Below are 15,813 nucleotides of genomic sequence, written 5' to 3'. Positions count from 1 at the left end.
TATAAATCATTACAAGCCATTAGCTCTAGCATCACTACCATTTGAATCATATTTGTTATAGCTACTAATTGAGTTTGAATGACTTATTAAAATTATAATACCAAATTATAATTGATAATAATAATCATATTCAATCAGCTTCTGGCATAACAGTACACTGTCATGGTTCAGTTTTGGCTTGGCTTTTTTCCCTGTTATTTTCCAGTACCTCCTCCTCTCACTCAGCTCACCCTCTACTCCCTCAGCAATCAGTCACACCTGTTAGGCAGAACTCACTCCACCTGCTAGCCTCCCTACTAAAGCCTCCCTCAGTCTTCTTTTTCCCGCCGGTTGTCTTCAGTCTCTACCAACACCACGCCTGTCAAGTCCTGTTCTCATCAGTCACCACTCACTCCACGTCTGTCAGCCTAGTTTGCTCCTTGCTAGCTGCTGGATTTCCTGCTACCATGTGCTCCAAGTTTGCTGTCTGCTCTGCTGCCAGGAACACCTGCTTCCCCTGTACTCCAGCAGTCCTGCATCCCAAGAACTGTCTCGCTCTGCACCTCTGGTCTGACAGCAGCACTGCATCTCCTAGAACTCACTCCAGTCTCTTCCAGTCAGCCTGCTCCTGCACCCATCATCTCCAGTCCGGTAACTAACTCTGGTCATCATCATTCAATTCATTATTTTCAATAAACTGCAAAAGAACAAGCTCTGTGTGTGTGTGCTCTGTCCGGGTTCACGAAGACAAATCATGACATACACTTTGTAAGACTGTTTCACAGGCAGCTTTAATGAAAGAAATGTTTTAATTTCAGTTGCATGTCTACTGTTTTCCATATTAAGTCAGGAGATTTTCTTACAAAAGGCAAGTTGTGCTCCAGAGGTGGATGGGTCTTCTTAATGTCCATCATTGTTTTTAGGGAAAAATGTCCAACTATTATTCCACTAAACACTCAAAAGGTATTATCAACTGTTTTACACTTTTAAGGACCAGACTTCAGTGAGCATCTGTGTCTGGTCCCTCTCTGTGGCAGAAAGTGTTTTCATCATCATCCCTTAATGAAAGATGCACAGTTGAGACTACAACTACATGCAGGAGGTATGGACCAAATTAGTCCACAAGAGGCATTAGACCATCCACAACTGAAAAGACAAAGTTAAGAATGTTAAATTACAAGTGAATCACTTCATTTGCATGTTTTTGAGGTCCCTTCCACCAAACATTGTTAGAACCACATCAAGTTTCTTCACTTCAGTAATGCCACCTTTACCTCAACTTAAAGTATAACTATGTATTATATATGATTCATATAAAGTGAGGTTGGCACAAATTATACACCTACAAGAAAATGAGTGTGAACCACTTTTTTTTAAGATGAATGGGTGTCATAGAGCCAAACGCTGGCAAAAGGATGAAAGAACATACCTGCTATTGCAATAACTCACGCCATCCCATTTATTGCACATGTTAAATATAGCCAATTAATGCTTTAGTTGGTTAGGGTTAAACATAATAGCTTATTGGACTTAACTGATTAAATAATATTTTAATATTTTACACTGTTGTGTAGCACCTAGACAGTCAGGTTTGTTGTGGTTGTTGCAGAACCAAAATGCAGGCAAGAGCAAGGGACTTGCATGTTTGATTGAATGATAATTTATTGAATCCAAAAACAAAAAAGACAACCAGGAACAGAATGAGAAGCTGATAATACTTAAGCAAGCATTTTCTCTCAAGTGTAAGTCAGCAAACATTCCACAAATTGTGAAATTGTAAAGTTATTGATGTACTCATCTTTTGTAGCTCCCTCTGTAAAAAAAGAAAAAAAATGTCATGACAAACAACAAATATTTTCAACTGCAAACAATTATTTCAAATTAAAAGTCCAAAAACAACAAACATTCTCTTGGCTAAATACAAGAGTTTATAACAGTGATTAATCATATAATTTTTTTATCAATATTATTACTTGTGATAATTATATTAATATGTTTACTCTTATACAACAATACAATTTTTAGTAAATCATAATAACTGTGTCCAAAGCATTGGAGTCTTATCCAGTTGTTGAGCTGGATTCTTGTTTTTTTTTTTTTTTTTTTTTCCATTAAAAGCTGAATTATCAGCAAACAAAGAATACAAAAAGAAAATAGCTTGTTTTAAAACATAAAATTCATAAATCAAATAGGTTCTTCTTTCCCAAACGTTTCCCAGTCTCTCAGTGTTCCAAATACTTCTTCACACAGTCCACAATCTGCTGTCTGCACCACCCTGTAGTGCTCTCTCAGCAATCCTCCAAATAGTCTCCAGCAGTCCAGTTTCTTCCCCTCATAGAATTGGTCATTCCTGCAGATGTAGACGGTGTGTCTAGCCAGTGATAAAAGAATATTTCCAAGATGGTGATGTTGAGATGAACCCTGTTTGGATGTTGACCCAAAAAGTCTCAGCCAGTCCCAGTCTTGTTCCTTCAACGTCACGTCTGGACAGGTGGCCTCCAGCAGACGTTTTATTTCTTTCCAGAAGAGGGTGCAGCCAGGACAGCGGAGGAACAGGTGCTCCAGCGTCTCGGGGTCTGAAAGACAGACTGCACAATCTCTTCCATAGACTTCCTTGTTAATTTGGTGCAGGATGACGCCCGTAAAGATCCTCCTGTGTCTAATCAAAAAGTCTGTATTGTTTGCTTGTTGATGACTGAACTTTGTGTATAGATTTGACCATATGTTTTGAACGGATTTGTTTGGGAATATGTTTGTCCAATGTTTATGTGCAGTAGGCTCTTGTAGAATTTGTGAAGTTACAATACTGTACCATTTTTTTGTCCTAACTGATTTGATGTCTGTGATGCTGTTACCTGTTGACAGAAGGAAACTCGGGGCGTCATCCTGCACCTCCTGATCTCGGCCTCTCCTGTCAATGCTCGAGGGCCAGCGGAGAAGCAAAGCACTTTGTATTTTTATGCAGTGTTGTCTGACCTGATATTTGTTGCAAAATGTTGCTGCACTCCTGAAGAAATTAAAAACCTTACTGGTGTCCACTGACCCTCGATCATCCAGAACCTGCCCAAAGGTGTGAATGCCAACTCTTCTCCAGGATGGGAGATCCAGCATCCTGCCCCCGCAGACCACTTCAGGGTTATTGAAGATGGGCAGCAAGAGACGAGACCTGTACTTAACGTTTGTTGTTAGCGAAGGTCTTACTTTTTTCCATGCCTCGAAAATCTCCATAAAAAAATCACTAGTTTGCATTTGATTGGGGTTAGAAGTAGAACAAAGATTAAAAATGCTTTTTGTACCAAATGACTGTAGACAAGTTTGAAAATAATCATGCCATATATGTTTGTTTGTCGAAGTTAAAAACGTGTAACTAGTTTGATTCTCAAAGCATGTTTTTTGGATGCAATGTCTACTAAGTTTAGTCCTCCCTGTTTGTACGGAGTAATCATTGTTTTGTGAGCAACCAGATTTCTACTGTGTTTCCAAATGAAAATTGAGATTTCAGTATTCCATTTATTGAGTACTGGATTTGGCAGGTCATAAATACTGAGGGGATACATTATTTTAGAAATTATTAGACTATTAATGATAACAGTTTTACCTTTTAATGGTCAGTTTTCTTTGCTTCCATAAATGTAGTTGTTTCTGAATTTTGGATGAAATATCTTTCCAGGTCTCGTCTCTCGCTGCTTTCTGTTCTTTTCCAAGGTACACACCCAAGACCTTGATCGTATCCCCCACCTCCCTGAAATCCCACCTTCCCGGCGTTCGAGCAACTGCCGCAATACATAATTTCGGATTTTAAAAGATTCATTTTTGCGCCTGACGCTGAACCGTATGTATGTAAATGTGTAATGACCCGATCCAAGTTGTCTTCATTAACTACTGTGATTGATGTATCATCTGCATATTGGAAAATTTTGCTGATGTTTCCTTGCGGTGATGTTATTCCCTGAATGTTTGCATCCTGTTTAATTAGGATAGCAAGTGGTTCAGCAACCAGTTGTTGTTAGCTCCACTGTCTGTTGTGATGGCGACCAGCTTCTTTTTGTCAAGGCTCCAGAACGTCCTGCGCAATCAGTTGGGCTGTGTCGTCTTGAGGGAAAAAACTGGTTTGCAGGCAATGGCTTTGCAGCTCCCAGTCATTGTTAATAAAATGGATGGTAAGGCTCAGGTATGGTTCCATCGTTCGACTAGACCACAGATCTGCGACTGAGGAATAGTCGGGGACGGTCGCCAGTTTGGTCTGTAATTTCTCCCTGTGTTCCAAGTACATGGCGGGTATAGCCGTGCTGCTGAAATGTTTGCGGTCCAGTAGGACATGCCTGGGATCCAAGGTTTTAACCATCGTCTTGAGGCCGTCTCTCTCTACAGTATTTATTGAGACCATATCCTTGATGAGGTAGAATGTTATTGCATTTGTTATCTCTTTTATTCCCATATGCAGTCCCTGTAGCGAACGTGTCTTGAATGGATGTCTGACTGCTACTTGGAGATTTAGCTGTGGAGGGTGCAGCTCTTAGCTTAAGGCATTCATGGTACTCTAAAACGGTTTTCGGCTAAGGTGGTGAAGAAAGTTGCTGGTGTTTCCCCCACCGGCAACCACCTTTACTCGACAGTGTTTGCAGAAAATTGTTGTTTGGTCTAGGTCAGAATTTTTAAAGCCGAAAAACTTGTAAACCATATAAATTACTCCTCTTTTTTGAATTAGTTCCTCTGGGTCAACAACGTTGCCTACACTCTGAGAACTTTCACCTGCTGCCATCCTCTTTCAAAATTTGCCTCAGCATGAGCTGTGAGAAATCTGTCCCCACAGAACAATTTTCCACCGCGCAGGTCTCACAAGTTTTTCAGGCTATCCACCAGTATAGCGGTACATGAAAAATTCCTATCATAAAGAAAATAAAGACCAGTTTTCGGTACGAACCGGTATACCACACTGGAACAGAATGATCCCCAGAAACCTAACATTCAATAAGTGAAGCACCTGGGGACCGTGACATAGACACGTAATCAATGCGCACCCACCTCTTTTTATGTTTAGGGAGTGTCGTGTAAGATTACAGCTTTAATTCTCTGTCAAATAAATTGACTTGTTCAGCAGTTCTCTGCCACTAACTTGCTTTTTCTACAGCAACCGCATTGCTTTTTTCTTAATTATGTCTTGATATTCTCTATGTGCTATCATTAGGATTTATAATTCCATTGATGAGAAGTATGCAATTATTTCCTACCATTGCCATAATGAATTGCATTATCTGCATGCTATTGATGAAGGCTTCTTACATGCTTGTGCTTAACTCAGGGTTAATTGGACACAGAGTAAAGTTATTTAATTGACACAGCCTGTTCTGACACTGAAAGCCCTGAGTTTGACAGAGTCGACCAGGTCTACCCAGAGTATCTGCTTTCTACTCAGAGTAGGTTGACCTTTCTTTCTGAAACGGGGCTCGCATCGTAATTTGTTCTGTTCATCTTTGGTTGCACTGAACTAATTCAATTTAAAAAACTAACAAACATCACATTAATGTATGTGAATATCAAAACGATTTAATGAAATATTCAGGATTCTCGCAAACAACACCATTACCTTTAGGAAAGCAAATAAAAGGAAAAATTAAACACCAACAAACTTCACAAAACATCACAGTTTTTGTATGTGTTCTTTTAATTTGCTGAGCAGAAAACACTGCTTCATTCTGTGCTATGAGCTTCCTTTGTTTTCTTAACAATCTGGACTCATTGAAAAGGCTACTTAGGACATTTTTATTCAAACATGCTTTTCCTGAAGATCTATTTATTATTGTTTTTGTAGAATTTGTATATTTGTATTTTTTTTGTCTTTTGTTCATGTAAAAATCTATTCACATTTTAATGTTGATACTCAGTGAAGCCATATGGATTTTCAACCTGTGAAATGTGCTTTCTTGTTTCCTTACTTACTATCAACTAAACATGACATCTCTGTGTGACACTGTGGTGATACATGAATCATTTCACTGCAGGCACCATTCATCCATAATGTTTCTGTTCATCAAACTTTTAATTGAAAAAATTATGAGATTTTTTTCTCCAGCAAGGGTTGCTGTGTGAAGCCGAGGCATTAAACAAGTCCGTTAAAAACAACATTTAGGTGGATTAAAATCATTGTCATTTAGCATAAGTCATTTATATGTATACATTTAAGCTTCAAAACAGTTGATTGAGATGGGAACTGGTCCGTATGCTTTACTGTGTGTGTTTTTATACAATGATTTTCATATAGCTTCTTTAGGAATATTTAAGTTTGAATTAACTAATTAGGCAATTGTGATGTAAAGTGTGATAATGCGCAGGTTTTGGGTGATATGCAGGAAAACCTTAGACTTTGAAATAGTTCACATATTTCACTGTTTAGATAGTGGAGTGAAGGTGTGTGTGTGTGTGGGGGGGGGGGGGGTTATGAAGGCATGGAAGGAGAGTGTAAGGCTGAGTGGTGTCATAAGAGAGACCCACACACACAGAGTATAAAGGATCTTATTGTTCTAAGGTCTCTCAAAAGGCTGGGCATGGAGCAAAGGAAGGTATCATGTTTCAGGTGATGTGAAACACTCTTTTGGTTAATGTACAACAGACGAGTGGAGGTTTGTTAGGGACAGAGAAGAAAAAAATAGGAAAAAACTGGGAAGAGGAATTAAAGACTAACTGTGGTTTAGAAAATACATTTTATCCAGTTAAGACTAGCTTCTACAGGACATGGCATAGAGTTTCCATCATCGTAAACAGTTCAGCCTAAACTCCAATTACTCAAACCAAACTAACATGTACAACCCACAGCAAAGAAAACAACATATGTGCCATTTCTGCTCTATGTGAGAATGTACATATGCAACGTCCATGTTAAAAAGCATGTGGGACTCCCACATTTATGATGGCTAACCAGCCGGACATTGTGGTAGTGGATGAAATAAACAGTAAGCGTTCAGTAATGACTGACAATGATATCAAGTAACATCAACTTCAAGAAGAAACAGAAATACCAAGTTGTAGTGCCACAGACAAAGAAACTGAGATTCAAAACTTTTGTTAACCCTTAGAGGTCTTTGAGGTTGTATACATCCTCACAGAGTATGTTGTACATTTTCTTGTGTATCTTTTGATCCATAAAAGCTATCAACTTACATTTTTTGCATCTGAAACGTGACATCTTACCCTTTCCACTGATACCATCAACATTGTTGTTTGCTCTCCCTAACCCGTTTAGCAAGTGGGTGAAATCAGTGTCCAAGGTAGCATACGTTTTGGAGATACAACAAATGGTTCTCCAATCAGAGCACAGAATGCGCATCCCAAAGAGTATTACACAACAAGATAATAGCTTGCTTCGACTGGACACGCTAGCATGAATTTGTAAGATGCTAGAAAAAGCTATAAATGAGTTCAAATCAGCAAAACGACGACCCTTTATGAAGCTTTGTTGTGCGTAATTACGTAGGTTGTGATACATTTCCTGGATAGATTTATTTGACTTCACAAAAGTATTCGCTGAACTGGAAATGCCATCACAGCTCCTGGGGTCAACTAATACAGAAGCATCCGTAAGCTGAAGACGACGCACCCGTCCTAGAGAGATGAGGAGCTGGATTACCTTGTGCGTCTGGATCCAGTTGAAGAGTAAGTAACCTAATAGTTATATACTGTTGTGCTATTAATACACACTGTTTTAAGTTATTTAATGTTAAATAAATAACTCTCAGTCTGTTAGGTATTGTCCGGTGAATATCAGCCCAAACAGCAGATGTTAGGACAATAGTTGAAAGGGTGGTTCGAGCACTGGCATTATTTTAACAGCAAACACTGCACACATATAGAATAAAGGAGTTAACAGCAAAACCTGCACACACATAAAATAAAGGAGTGACAACTTCTTTTCAAGTTCAAGAATTTAATAACAGAAATAAAATGAACATCGAGAGAACATCACTATGTAATGCTGTTTATCTCAATTAACACTATATTCCAATCAATAAATCCTCTCTACTAGGCTAGTGAAACTTAAGTAAACTACTAAGCAAAATGAAGTTAAAAAGAAGCTAATCTAAGGAACTATTTACATGCAAAGGAACACAAATGACAAAACAAAGTTGGGTGATCATCATCAGAATAATTCAGTGAATCCTGGTTCACTGCAGATCTGACTGAAAGAACATGGAATGGAGTTAAATTAGCTTAACTAATGTAGAACAACATTTGACGTGTGTTCAACCCCTTCACAATGCAAATCCTGAGTTAAACAAAACATTATTTGATTAAATAACATTTTGTTTAAGTTAAAGAACCAAAGTTCATCTTAAAGAATGTGGAATGAGCTTAAATTAGCTTTACTAATTCAAAATAACATTTGGTATGTGTTTCAACCCATTCACAATGCAAATCCCGTGTTACACAAAACATTATTTGAGGAAATAAAATTTTTAAAGAATGATTTTCTCTGTAAGAATCTGGAAACTTTATGAACGCTCAATTTTATTAATGCGATTCTACCTCCGGGAGCTAGGGGTCGCTGTAGCGATAAAGTAAAAAAAAAAAAAAACAGCTTAAATCAAGATTAATATTCAATGTTAATCCAGGAATAAGCCTCTTAGCACTATGGAACGATGTCGGAGCGAAACAAACAAGCGTTACGCTTTAAAACAAGCTCCGGATCCGGATGTAACCAGAAGCTAAATAGCATTTTGGCTAGCGGATTTTCAGCGCGAACTTTGGAAAGCTTCGGCTGTTATTTTAGTCATAATGAGTGGGCCAGATAACAAAAACATTAATATCCCATCAATGTGTGAAACCCTTGTGGAGATTGTCATGGTTTTCAGATGACGAGCCCACATGCAGATACGAACGGGAGGCAATGCACAGTTTAAAGATTTTTATTAAAGGAAAACAGGCAGGTCTATGGACGGAACTATAGGTGACTCGGCTGGGTCAGAACGTCACGGCTGGAGAGTCTGTAAGAAAGAGCAAGTGAGTTCTTCTGAAATAAGAGCCAGGAAACTTGCTAGGAGTTGCGCTGCTTACCATTAGGCTGGGCGGACCTAACCGGGAAGAAGTAGCGTCAGGAGAACTCTATGTGACTACTCAGATGGAGATAGGTGGCTAGTGGCTGAGGGCGGCAGATGTAGCTGGCGAGGAATCCGAGGCGACCTCATCGGCAGCGGTTGACAGATGGATTGACCAGAGTGAGCACAGAACCAACAGAACCCGGGAAAGGGGATCTCAGGCCTCGCTGGGTAACTTCCAGGAAGTATGAGGGGAGCGCCAGAGCAAAATCTGAGCAGACAGGTCTGCTGGTCTGTTTCTTCGGACGGGACGTCAAGACAGGTGAGTGCATCCAAGCACCAAAATCTGGAGCAACAGAGAGGTACAAAAAATTACTCAAAAAGAAGAGTAACAAAAAAAACTCACAAGCTGGTCTCCGAGAGTTGGGACAGAGGCCACGTCGTACCACGACTGGTTAAGGCTCCGGCGTCTTCCATCTGCCAGTGCTCTGCTTAAGAAGCCAGAGGAAGCCGCCTGCAACGAGCTGCAGGTGTGGACCACGCCTCCTCAGCCAACTAGACACACCTGAGGAGTAGAGTTAGAGCAGCCAACACAGAGAACCCTGACAGAGATAACATTTGTTATAACCATAAAAACACACTAGAATCATATCAGCAATGCCATGCAACCGAATGCTAGCATGAGCTAATTCCATTAGCTCTTTGTTTAAACACCATGCAAACGCATTACACGACCATTTCCAAATGACTGTGTAACCTTTCCCTCCCTCAATCCTGCCTGACCTGTCGTCGCCTTGTGTGAGTTATGTCCACTTTGGTCATCCAAGGAATGGAGCAATGAAAAGGGGAGAAACGTCAATTTAGCAGCCGACTGCAGCCATGCAGCTATGGGCTAGCCGACAGCGTGTTCGGGGCAGCTTGGGCCTAAATTCTCCAGGCAGCGTTCTCTTATCTCTCAGCTTGTCTGGTGAGGGAAGGCGACCGATCCGCATCCTCTGGAGTCCGCTTTCCTGCAACAGCTGACAAAAATAAACAAAGCTGTTTCAGCATTCTGTAGTGAGCGGCCGGTTTGCACAGAGTGAACTTAGCTTCGATCTAGGTGATGAAACTCCGGATTCATGTGCTCCACTCCGCAGAGGACGAGGATTTCCCCTCTTTCACTCTTGTCACTCCATCGAAGCAGGCAGATGAGTTTCACAGAAGTTTCTGTGCAGCTTGTGGGCTTTTGGGGCTTAGAGCCCCGCATGATGCTAGCTGTTCTCAAGCCAGCCCCTCTTTCCTCCCTTGTCTCAGGGAGGGAGGAATGGTAAAGAAGAAGTCACTTTGTGCTGGAGTGCTCCAGGAAGAAGTGATCTGACGGTCTGGTCAGAAGTACTCTGACCTTTGTATGTGGGGAGTGGTCTTGTAGCATGAAACCCTCCTGAGAAGGGTCCCTCGCCCATGGTACATGTTCAGAATTCAATCTGACTTCATTCATTCCCTCATCATGGCCTTAATATCCTGGCACAACACTGGCATTGTTGCTTCTTGTGAGGGCCTGTACAGCCTTCCTTTTAGCTTTGCCTGGCCGCAGGAGAGGAGATTGCTCCGCGCCGCCTTGACTCAGCTTTCCTGCAACAGCTGAGAAAAGTTACAAGCAGACCGTCTTCAAGGCAATCGGCTGTTAAGTTCCGATGTTGGTTTCACAGAAAACAGATTTTACTTAGCCTGGTCGGCACTGCAAATGTTCATGGCTTTCCAAACCCATTCGGACGCAGGCTGTCTCCATGGTGTGGGTGTCCCTCCAATGCTGCTGTTTGAGGAACAGCATGCAGAGAAAGCGATTGTCTGTGGACAGGGGTTTTTATACAGTGACCCCCCACTGTGAGAACAGCCCCCTAAGGCCTGCAAAAGTCCCACAGCTCAGCAGCTTACAACTCAGTCTGAATGTTCCTCATTGATTGCACAACAATACAATAAAAAACAAAGTAAAATGTATAAATTTGCAGTAAATCTGTACATACAATCTAAAACAGTTGCAAAATGAAGTGTGTCTTTTTTTGTTAAAGAAAGTTTGGTTTCTCTCCTAACAGAGTTTAGGCAAGCATTGTGCACATAAATACAATGTTATGTGGATATTGTCATAGTTGAGTTTTGGTTTGGCTTTGTTTTTCTGTTATTTTCATTTTTTCATCTCTTTTGGGTTAGGTTTGACTTTATTTATTGTTAGTTTTCAGTCATCAGTTATTTTCTGTCAATTTTCACTTCACCCCCTCAGCAGTCAGTCACACCTGAGAATCATTTACCAGTCAATTAGCCAGACCCTTGTTCCACCTGTGAAGTGCTCTATTTAAACCTCCCTCTGCCTTCAGTTCAGCACTGGGCCGTCATCATTCCACACCTCTCCATGCCAGTCCCCGGTTTGCCTTGGAAGCTTTGTTTTGCTCCTGTTGTTAAGGTTAGTCCTGTCAGTCACTCTAAAGACTGTTTGTTCACTGTTTGTTCCTGGAGAGGTTCTGCTCTGTGTCCTGGTGTCTCCAGAGAACTACTAACTGGACTAGCCATCCTGGAAAGGCTCTGCTCTGTGCCCTGGTGTCTCTCAAGTTCTGCTAACCTGACTAGCCGCCCTGGAGAAGCTCAGCTCTGAGCCCTGGTGTCTCTCAAGTTCTGCTAACCTGACTAGCCGCACTGGAGAAGCTCAGCTCTGTGCCCTGGTGTCTCTCAAGTTCTGCTAACCTGACTAGCCGCCCTGGTGAAGCTCAGCTCTGTGCCCTGGTGTCTCTCAAGTTCTGCTAACCTGACTAGCCGCCCTGGTGAAGCTCAGCTCTGTGCCCTGGTGTCTACAATGAACTGCTAACCTGAGTGCTATGAGGCCTGCTAGCCGAGCAGCACCTAGCAAGTGTGGACTCTCTGTCTCCGGGCCGTCAGCTCCTGCCATCATCTACATCCCTGACTTTCTGCAGTCCTGAACCTCCGGTCTTCATCACTCATCACCCAGCATACTTCTTTCAATAAAGACTCAAACTTTTAGTTCCGTGTGTGCGTCCTGAGTTCATCGGTAAACAAAACCGTGACAGTACGGCCCAGTCCAAAAGGTGAACTCAGGCGCCATGCGGAGCTTACCTGCAGGAGTTGACGACCCGGACATCCTCGCATATGTGGAGATGTGCGAACGCCAGATGAGGGAGAGGTAAGCCAAGATGGCTTCTGCCCGGGACCCTGCGCCACCGATCCGGGTCGACTCCACTTTCCCCGTGGTTCACGTGGGCGTTGTTACAGCTACGCCGGAGCCCAGGGAGAGAAGCCGCTCAGCCTCTCGTCGTCTCGGTCATCACCTCCATGACTCGCAGCTGGCCCCTCGAGTGAGGCTCATCATTCCACCTAGCAGAGCCCCACGCATCAAGGAGAGCCAGCTGTGGGAGTTCTTCTACAGTGACCGAGACGACCTTCTGCCCTGCTGGCCAGCTGCCACCCCCGAGATTGCCCCAGATTCCTCATCTGTCCCCTCCCGGCAAAGACAGCAGAACCACCGGCGCGGAGGGTCCGTCAAGGCTAAAGAGGAGGATCCGCCTCCAACCTCGGCATCCGCTGAAGCCTGTAGCCCGGCGCCGCTCTCTGAAGCCTGTAGCCCGGCGCCGCTCTCTGAAGCCTGTAGCCCGGCACCGCTCTCTGAAGCCTGTAGCCCGGCGCCGCTCTCTGAAGCCTGTAGCCCGGCGCCGCTTTCTGAAGCCTGTTGCCCGTCACTGCCTGAAGTAGCCGAGGAGAGGGTTCCGCCTCCACCAATAAGCTCCGCTCTGCCGGCCGCTGAAGGATCTGCTCTGCCGACCACTGAAGGCTCCGCTCTGCCGGCCGCCAAGAAGATAGATCCGCCGGCCGACGAGGATGAGCCCAAGGTCTCCGAGGGAGCCGTTTTGCCTCAGCCCGAGGCCTCCAAGGGAGCCGCTTTGCCTCTGCCCAAGTCCCGTGAGGAGGTCCAGGAGGACCTGCCTCCGCCCAAGTCCCGTGTGGAGGACCTGCCTCCGCCCAAGTCCAGTGAGGAGGACCTGCCTCGGCCCAAGCCTCGTGCGGAGGTCCAGGAGGACCTGCCTCGGCCCAAGCCTCGTGCGGAGGTCCAGGAGGACCTGCCTCGGCCCAAGCCTCGTGAGGAGGTCCAGGAGGACCTGGCCCCGCCCAAGCCTCGTGAGGAGGTCCAGGAGGACCTGCCTCGGCTTAAGTCCCGTGCGGAGGTCCAGGAGGACCTGCCTCCGCCCAAGCCTCGTGAGGAGGTGCAGGAGGACCCGCCTCTGGCCTCGGTTTCCGCCGAGACCTGTAGCTTGGCACCGCCTCCGACTGATCTGTTCGGCCAGAGCCGCAGATTGCGGACTTCGGGCCGCTCGACTCTGCCTCGTCGGGGCCGTCCACCACGGCGCCCGCCTCTGACTTCTGTTTGGCCGGAGCCGCGGACTTCGAGCCGCTCGACTCTGCCTCGTCGGGGCCGTCCACCACGGTGCCCGTCTCTGACTTTCCTGTTTGGCCGGAGCCGCCGACCGCGGTCTCCGGGCCGCTTGACTTTGCCTCATCGGGGCCACTCTCCTCGAGGGTTTAGTCGGGCGATGCTGCTCCGCCGCCTGCCTCGTCCAGGACAACCTCCACGAAGACTTTTTCTTTTTTGCTTAGCAGCCGTTTTTGCCTGAGCCCTTAAGGCCAGTGCCTTCTGTTATTTTTTGGGCTCGATTTCAGTTTTTGATTTACTTAGGATTTTTGGGGTTTTAGAGTTATTTAGGGGTTCTTGTTTTCTTAGAGTTCTTAGTCTCTGTTTTACTTTTGTTTTTCCTGCTCCGTTTTAGGATTCTAGATTTTGCCTTAGTTTCCAAGCTTTGCTTTGTTTCCTCATTTATAGCCTTAGTTCTCTGGTTTTCTCGTTAGTTTACTTATTCATGTTCTAGTTTTCTTGTTTTGCCTTAATTTCTAGTTTAGCTTTAGTCTCATAGTTCTGCTTAGTATTTTGTTTAGCTTTAGTAGTTTTTTGCTATAGTTTTTCTTTGTGGTGTTATCCCTGACCTAGTTTTCTTGTCTTGCCTTTATTTTCTGGTTCTTGGTTTTGATTCTTTATTTTGGTCCCAGCGCTCCTTAGGTTCCAGCACTCCTTAGTTCCTAGCGCTTGCTTAGGCTTCTGACCCCTGATAATGAACTGTTTCACGCTCCTTAGTTTGGCTAGTTAGAGCTTCCTTAGTTTAGTTTTTGGCCTTCTGGTTCTTCGGTCTTCTTTAATTTAGACCTCTCGGTTCCCCGGCGTGTTAGGACGCCCTTTGTTCTCGGTTCCCCGGCGTATTAGGACGCCCATTTTGTTCTCGGTTCCCCGGCGTGTTAGGACGCCCTTTGTTCTCGGTTCCCCGGCGTGTTAGGACGCCCTTTGTTCTCGGTTCCCCGGCGTGTTAGGACGCCCTCTGTTCTCGATTCCCCAGCGTGTTAGGACGCCCTCTGTTCTCGATTCCCTGGCGTGTAGGACGCCCTCTGTTCTCGGTTCCCCGGCGTGTTAGGGCGCCCTCTGTTCTCGGTTCCCCGGCATGTAAGTACGCCCTCCGTTCTTGTTCCTAGGCGTTTTAGATGTTCCTGCTTCCTTCACGTCCCGACGTTCTCTTCCTCAAGCCCCGGCGTTTCCCCTCACGCCCCGGCGGGTTTCCCTTTGGCGTTAAGTACGCCCGTTCCTTCCCTTTGGCGTTAAGTACGCCCGTTCCTTCCCTTTGGCTTTAAGTACGCCCGTTCCTTCCCTTTGGCGTTAAGTACGCCCGTTCCTTCCCTTTGGCGTTAAGTACGCCCGTTCCTTCCCTTTGGCGTTAAGTACGCCCGTTCCTTCCCTTTGGCGCTGTCGTGCGCCCGTTCCTTCCCTTTGGCGCTGTCGTGCGCCCGTTCTTCCCTCTGGCGTTGTCGTACGCCCGTTCTTCCCTCTGGCGTTGTCGTACGCCCGTTCTTCCCTCTGGCGTTGTCGTACGCCCGTTCTTCCCTCTGGCGTTGTCGTACGCCCGTTCTTCCCTCTGGCGTTGTCGTACGCCCGTTCTTCCCTCTGGCGTTGTCGTACGCCCGTTCTTCCCTCTGGCGTTGTCGTACGCCCGTTCTTCCCTCTGGCGTTGTCGTATGCCTGTTCTGCCTTGTGGCGATGTTCGCCTGTTCTGCCCGTTTTTGCCTTGTGGCGATGTTCGCCTGTCCTGCCCGTTTTTGCCTTGTGGCGATGTTCGCCTGTCATGCCCGTTTTTGCCTTGTGGCGATGTTCGCCTGCCATGCCCGTTTTTGCCTTGTGGCGATGTTCACCTGCCAACATCTGTTAGATGCCCTTTGTTTGGCTTACCAACATCTGTTAGACGCCCTTTGTTTGGTTTACCAGGGGTTGTTAAAAAACCCCTTTTAGTTCGCCCTAGCGGGTAGTTTTGGTTTGATTTTAGCCCACCATCCTACCTTCCCTCCACCCACCCAGGTTAGATCAGCTTGGTTATGACTCTTGCCCGCCATCCTGCCTTCCCTCCACCCACCCTGGTTCGGTCACTTTGTAGTTTGTTTTGTTTGATTTTAGGCCGTCCGGAGTCCGGCCTTGAGGGGGGGGGGGGGGGGGGGGGGTAATGTCATGGTTGAGTTTTGGTTTGGCTTTGTTTTTCTGTTATTTTAATTTTTTCATCTGTTTTGGGTTAGGTTTGACTTTATTTATTGTTAGTTTTCAGTCATCATTTATTTTCTGTCAATTTTCACTTCACCTCCTCAGCAGTCAGTCACACCTGAGAATCATTTACCAGTCAATTAGCCAGACCCTTGTTCCACCTGTGAAGTGCTCTATTTAAACCTCCCTCTGCCTTCA

The sequence above is a fragment of the Fundulus heteroclitus genome, unplaced genomic scaffold (genome assembly GCF_011125445.2).
Source record: "Fundulus heteroclitus isolate FHET01 unplaced genomic scaffold, MU-UCD_Fhet_4.1 scaffold_28, whole genome shotgun sequence".
NCBI lineage: Eukaryota > Metazoa > Chordata > Actinopteri > Cyprinodontiformes > Fundulidae > Fundulus > Fundulus heteroclitus.
Note: the sequence above shows the minus strand (reverse complement) of the source record.